The following is a 7,708-nucleotide window of genomic DNA, read 5'->3' as shown; positions in this document are numbered from 1 at the left end:
AATTCATTATCTTCAGTCTAATGATTATTTCTCCATGGCTCTTAAGGTGATGTAGGCTAGTCATGGCATTTCCGCCCATGAAAGACCCACTTGGAGACAGTTTTTGGGGATTAATTTTGTTTTCTGGATGGAGGCAATTTCCAAAGCATTTTGGGATGATTTCATGTCTACACCTGTCTGTTCACAATCAAACAAATCAAACAATACAGTGCCTACAGCTGTATAGCATAAAAAACATTCCCCAATATCCTTTAACATCCAGCTTCTATGATTTTTAATATCACAAAATAGAAATGTTTGTGTTTTCATCATGATTAACCAACAGCAGTTGAACATTGAGTCCCAGAACTATATTTAAATGTCATTTACTCCAGCAAAAATAAAATGTAACAAACCATCAGTGACATGAAATAAATTAAGATGCATTATTTTGTTTTTTCTAACTGTAAAACCTTCAAAATATTTCAATTAAGGTCCCTGTTTTTAAAGAGCAAAATCATTTATGCTCTAAAGTTAATTCTAAATGAAATACAAAGAACTGAGTATTTTGAGTATTTCACGAGAGTATAGTTGAAAGCTAGTTTATTCATACCTACCATATGCTATTCATTGATTTACGCTCACAATTATGATTTACGTGTGAAGGTCAGTTTTATTATCCTTCTTTGAAATCATGTGTTATACAATAAACAAGAAACCCTTTTTGAAACATTCTTAACAAGTCATATATCATTTTAAAGTGGGTTTGAGATGATTGTTTTAAATTGCAAGTGTATCATATTTCCTACTGATCTATTAATCAGGTCACATTGTGTGACCTGATTAACTCTATTCTATTCTCCTAAGCATCAGTGATAACGGTGAGGTGAGGTGTCTGTGCAGAGCCCAAAGGACACTAAAGGACCCACCCCAGCCACAGCCTGTTCACCTTGATGCTTTTAGAAAAATAGAGATATAGAAGTTCCTGCTGTCGCACAAACAGCAGAGCAGCTTCCCCCCCCAAGCTGTCAGACTCCTAAACTCTAATTCATCCTCAGCACTGCTCCAGTGATGATAGTTTATTTCTGTTTACCATTTTTCATAAATGATTCTTTATTAATGCATGTTGTCTGCTATATAGCAGAAGGGAGTTACAAAACTTGTTATACTGTGACAATAAACCTACCTACCTATTCAGAGCTTCAGGAAAATATTTAGAAAATGCACAGTTGTTGGAAATTAAAACTCCATCCTCAATAATATAAACAGATTTCAAAGTTATTGCTTTGGAACATTTAGCTGTGAAAATATAGTCAAGTTGTGTGGTATCATTTAGGGGTAGGTTAGTTTGTCACCCTCTTGTGGTCATTTATTGCAAAATCCTATTTTTTTTTTTACTGCATCCTGACAGAGCATGAAGTTAATCTTGAAATTTGGGATCCATTTGCTTGTGCGTGTAAGTATCGCAGATGAAGATAATGTATAGTTTTTATTAGTTTTTTGGAGGGCTGTTAAATTATTCTTTCTTGTATTTATTAAGCTACTTATTAGCTAACAGGTTGTTTAAGATTGGAAGTCTGCCACAGTGTTTTACATATTTGTTTTAGTTTGTTGTTTGTTTAGATGCTACTCATGGAGATGGTTTGTCACACTGGGTTACTCTGTTTCAGTTTTACAGGATGTTTTTATATTAGTGTAATTTAATTAAAACATACTTCATTGGACTATTGGACTACAACTAGCTATTTATATTTATATTATATTTATAGTTTTAATTGCAGATTGCATGTAGTTTACTATGTTAGCATGTAATAGTTAATATTTAAAGTTGCATTAAGCAAATTTCTACCATTATCAGAAACATCACACATTAGCCTTTATAATAGGTCTAAGGAACAATTTAAATACTTGTTGTTATGGGTGCTATATAAAATATGTCGGTTGTAACATACTGTGAACTGAAACAACTTTTGATTGTGGGACAATAATCAAACAGCCTCAAGCTTCAGTGGCCTTGGTCAGGGGGCACAATCCAGTGAACCAGTAAAATATGAAGATACTGTGGCTGGGACTTTAACAAGAAGGAGCTTAATCAGGACAATTCTCAGAAACAAACACACTGTAAAAATAAACATAAAATAACACAAAAAACCCACAAGGGTACTCATTAAAAAATCTTATGCATAATAATGTATTATTATCATTAGTGGTTGAAGTAGTATTCAGATCCAATACATTAAATCATTTGCAGTACAAGTACTAGTACCACCCTGAAGATATTGCTGCAAGTAAAAGTCCTGCATTGAAAATGTCACTTAAGTAAGGATTGTATGTCACATTAGGAAAATGTGCTTTAAAGTATTCAAGGTCCTCAATTCACAAATGTCCCCTGTGACTGTTAAAATTATACTATACTATACCTATACTATTATATATCACATATCTTTAAATTATTATTACTTTAATGTAAAAGCAAGGTTTTACTCTTGTAGTTTGTTGATGTGGAGCTAATTAAAAACAAAAGATTACTTGTAAGGGATTAATCTGATTATATTGTTCTCCATTAATAGGTGGATACTAGGTGGAATGATAGGCTGGAACCATGAAATGTTTTTACATGAAAAGTGACAACAATCACCAATAGTAGTCAATTCAGAGGATTAACTGGCTAATTGCTAACTGTATCTCTATATTTTCACAGGTTTGCGTGCAAAAATCTTAAAGCTATCACATATAGAGGAGTTAAATGCACAATATTTCCCTCTGACATGTAGTGGAGTAGAAGTTGCAAGAAAAGAAAGTACCTCAATATGTTTCTCAAATTTGTACTTACCATTCCACCACTGATCATATAAGCTGTTGTCTGTCTAAATGTAATGTTTAGCTTTTTCCAGTGCCATTGATTGACCACTCCACCCTTGATGGGTCTGGCATGGAGACTCTGCACAAGCTCTTCTTTTTTTTTTTTTAGGTTTAATGGAGTTTTCCCCCCAATGGGGATCTCATTTCCAATGTCTTTAGGGGTGTCATGTTCAATAATTGTTTAATAATGTAGGAATTGTTAAAGCCTTTTAGAGTACAACTGCAGGCTATTCTGTCCTATTAGCCTTTTTCAGATGAGCTCGACTTGTCTTTGCTAATTCATAGTTTTATATGTGTTATTTTTGTTAAGGCGAAACATTGGCAAAGTCTCACCTGATTAATTAGATAGCAGTCATTTACATTTGATAATTCAGGAGTAATGTTCGACCTACACATTTAAATTCTTCAAATGCAGAGTAGTGGCTTTCTGGAAATGGCTTTGCTTCAGAGAATGCACACACTGAATAATAAGCTTGCTGAGGGCAAGGCCTTTATCAGGATTCAGCACATTTCAGAATGTATTTTTTCAGCTGAAATAAGACTAAACAGAAGCATAACAGACCTGTCTTTAGAAAGCAGAAACAAATATTGTACAATCAGAAGTCACGACTGTATGTGATTATGAAGACATTGTTATTCACATGCTACATTTTATACTCTCTGCTCAGAAAACAGGCATAGAGTTGTATCTTTCGTCACCGTGGCTGCATAACAAAACACAAAATTTACATAAATGACAAAACGTGTTTTGAGTGTTTTATGAGAGTATAGTTGAAAGCCAGTTTATTCAGTTTACAACAGTGACTTTAGTTTTATTACAGAGGACAATTTTTATGCTCACAATTCTGATTACACAACCTGGTCTACTGGTCTTCCTTTATAACAGCTAGCTATAACAGAGACTAGACTACATCATATTAATCTATGAAACTCAGCTGAAGATACACTGACAGCATACATCTACTGTTTTTAGATGCAATAATTTAGTGCTAGATCACAGGGCTGCTTGGTTTTAAATAAATTATGATCTTGGCAAGGACCCAGTCCGGAACTAAATCGAACAGACTGCAAAGGACATTCAAATTATAATAAGTTGCCCTCCCAATGATGTTCAAGCTGTCTCATATTTTTGTTGATGTTCAGAAATGGATGATGTTTCCTCCTTGAATGTTTCGTAGCACATGTTGACTGTTTGACTAGTGGAAAAAGTCACTTTATAAAAGTCTACTTATTCTTTACTAGTCACAGTACGCACTACTCTACTGAAACATAATGATTGATCCAGAGAAGACTACTCAATCGGCAGAAAGCTTTTCCCAGGGTACTTACTGACACAGTAATCTAATGGTCAGTTTGTGATATTGTGATGGCTGAACTTTATCTAGGGTCAGTAAATTAGGAATATGTGCTGATTTAGAAATCATAACTGATTGAATTGAAACTGTGAGGTTGCAAAATAAAATGTTCTCACTTATCCGTTATTCTTAATTACCATTTCATCTCAGAAGATTTTGAAATAGTTTTCAAAGGAATATTCCATGTAATGAAAACAGGTTTTTAAGGCAGTTTGAGATTTACCAGTACGTTTTTTAAAAAGTTGACTAGTCAGTCAGGCTCAATCCTATTAAATTACTAAACATTTGCCTCTTCACTTGGAACAAATGCACTTTGGATGTGTGAGTCCCACAGACAAAGTGGGAAATTAAGTATTAAGAGAGAGACAGACTAATTCATTGTTGTTTTTGGTCTTTTTTTGTAATGAGATTTGTTGACAAATAAGAAAATTATAGACTCACAGCAGCCTTCCCATTTAAGCTATCACTTTAGGACTTAAAGATGCCACAGTTAACAGTGGGAGACAAGTTACACAACTAATGAGCTTCATATGTGCCTTGTTATTGTTCAACGAAAGTCCCCTGAGACCAGGTCAACAATGAACATCTGGTGGTTTAACGTGTCAAAGGTAACTGCGGGTGAGAGCTGTGAGGAATGAAGGAGTTGCAGCAGTGTTAAAGGACAGCAGAGACTGGTGTTTCAGTACATGGTTTTAAAACAGACATTGGGTCCGACATGCATTTGTGAGGACGTGCTACATTTGAATGTTTGAGAAAAAATAGAAAGTGAAATACTTGTCCTTAGTTTGCGGTCATACAGGGTTTAGTACAGTCAGACTTAATGATCTGACAGAGGCTGGATGGGAGAAGGTTACTAGGGCAGGCAGCAGGTATGACGGTGGAAATTAGTTTTTTGGCACTTGCACAGAAAGAGATGTTAAGTCAGAATAAATTGATGAAAAAGGAGGTTGTAAGTGAATTAGATCAAGGGTTAAAGGGTAATTGCATCATTGGAGGGAGTAAAACTTATTTTCAATGTAGGAGACACGGTTCTCGGTGGAAAGAGAACAGGGATAAATGGCTGCAGGGAACTGAGGTTAGAAAAGGTTTCATCAGGATCTATAAGGGAAGAGGAAGGACTCTGGTAGAGAAAATGAGTAGTAAATGGAAGGAGAGGTTGGTATGTATTTCTCTGAGTAATGGTGAGATGAGACAGCAGCTGTAGCAGAGAGGGAAATGGGGACAGGATAGTAGAAGCTTTACAATCTATCCTTAAAAAGACCAAGACAAGTTGATTTACTGAAAACATAACAAGGCACCAAGACAGTTTAGATAAGACAATAGTTTAATCATTACAGATTAGAACAAAGTATTGAACCAAACTGTGAATTTGCTCCTAATTTTAAGCAATTATACCACCATCAGAGCATACATAAACAAAACTCCCCAACTAAGCATATCAAGTCTCAGTGGCCCACAGGCAGATGGAAATCATTTGAAACAAAGCCATTGCTTTTCCTTTGTGGCTTTTTTTGATATACTGAGAGCCAAACACACCACATGAGGGCAGCATTGACTCACACTGCTGTGGACTGTGTGACAGTAGGGCCATGCATGCAGTACATCATTTCAAAAGCAGAAGGTCAAGGAAATCACTCACACAAATTCTTAACCATAATTAATTAAAGAATACAAAAAACAGACAGCCAGTAAAATAGACGAGAACACTGAAGAACACAGGACACGGACAAGGGAAAACAAAGTTCCTCATACAATGACAAACATGATAAACATACATTGACCCAAACTTCCATCGTCTTATATCTATCACAGGTGTCTAGGTGGTACACTGGTAGATTAATGCATATAATGTGCTGGATGCTGAATATCAAGAAAGTAAATATTCAAATTAATCATAAGGAGTATAAAGGCCAGCTAATGCTGCAGTAGCCAGCTAATAGTCTCATAAGCATCTGCTTGATAGAGTAAGAGACTTAGTTCATGCTGAGCTGTTGAGCTTACAAAGATGAATGTTAGAAAATACAGCTAAGTTCTTTCCTAAATCACAACTGAAAATCCACATGAAGTCTATCATAATAAGAAAAGACTGAACAGAGGAAAAAAAAAACCCTTTCAGGTATTACTCTTCACCCGATGAACCTGTGTATTAAAACGACGAGTTTCAACTTTACTTCAATGTCCTTGTGGTTTCACAACTCAACTGTTAAGCATTTAAAATGTAGTAAGTGTTGAAATAAGATGTGGAAACATGACCGTAGGTCACACATGCTTATACTTAGATTATAAGCACTCCTTACTCCTAAACATCTTGTAATCTTTAGGCATCACTCTCACATTGTTAACTCAAGGAAAACTGACTGGTCCAATTTCTTAACAGATGTAGGACAAATGCTAAACAGATAATTAGGTACATTTTCTTCAAATAATGTCATTGATAATTAACTCAATCATTTTAATTATATTGTTTACTATTAGTAAACAATCTAAGAAATTAACAGATAGGGCTTGCTGTTTAATTAGATGGCATTTAACAATGACTAATGCGCTGCTTTAAAGTGATTATCAGTATTAGCACCATTCATTAACTTTATCTGTGATTGGATCATGTAATATTTTTACAGCATGAAATAATGATAATCAAAATAATTATGCTGTTACCACTTATCATACTAAGCTTGCAAATGTGCCCTCACACTTTTAGGCTCTGTGGAAGGCAATGTCAGTATGTTGGTTTGCCAGAAATGTGCAGACATTCATAACTTTGGTGATCCCTTCGCTATTCAGCTAACACCATCATCAAGTCAATTGTTTATTTTGTCCAGTACTTTGGTTATACGTGAAACCCTGGCATTCCAGTCATCTCAGCTGTGCAAATGAATCACAGAGCTGCTAGTTGACATCTAACCTCTTTATACTAAAATATCATTGCATGCATTCTTCCGGCCATATTGTTAATGCTTGTCCAGGTAAAAGCTAAAGTGGAAAAAGCAGAGCAGCCCTGAAAACCCCATTATGTCAGCTACTAAAAATAATTGTTTATTCTGGTTCAACATCATTTATTATGTCTCCATATCTGCCTCAGAGAACTAATTTTTTTTTGCCTCTTTGAGAGGCTTTGTGAGTGTTGAACACAAATATTTGATAAATATAACGTAATTGTTTCCTTATCAGATTACACTCACACATATTTATGAACACATTGATAAATGAAGACCAATGTGAAGAAGCTGCAGCTGGACCCTGAGGTCTTTTTGCATGACTGAGCCCTTCACCTAGTCAAGCTCAGTAAAATCAGCAATGCTCTGGAAGAATCTAATTTTTACAGCTTACGTGCACAATCCTTTGGTGCTTCCCAAAGCCTGTGACTCTAGGTGAGTGTCAGACTTAAGTTTGTCCAGTAAATTGAGATTTTTCCTCTGCGCCTCAGCTGCCTGTGAACCACCACAGTCCCATACAAAATCTGTATTACTGCAGCCAGTGCCCTTAACTGAGGTCAGTCCTGTGATCCTTCT

The sequence above is a fragment of the Micropterus salmoides genome, unplaced genomic scaffold (genome assembly GCF_014851395.1).
Source record: "Micropterus salmoides isolate LMB-PRFRI ecotype aquatic unplaced genomic scaffold, ASM1485139v1 Ms_hic_scaffold_20, whole genome shotgun sequence".
Classification (NCBI taxonomy): Eukaryota; Metazoa; Chordata; class Actinopteri; order Centrarchiformes; family Centrarchidae; genus Micropterus; species Micropterus salmoides.
Note: the sequence above shows the minus strand (reverse complement) of the source record.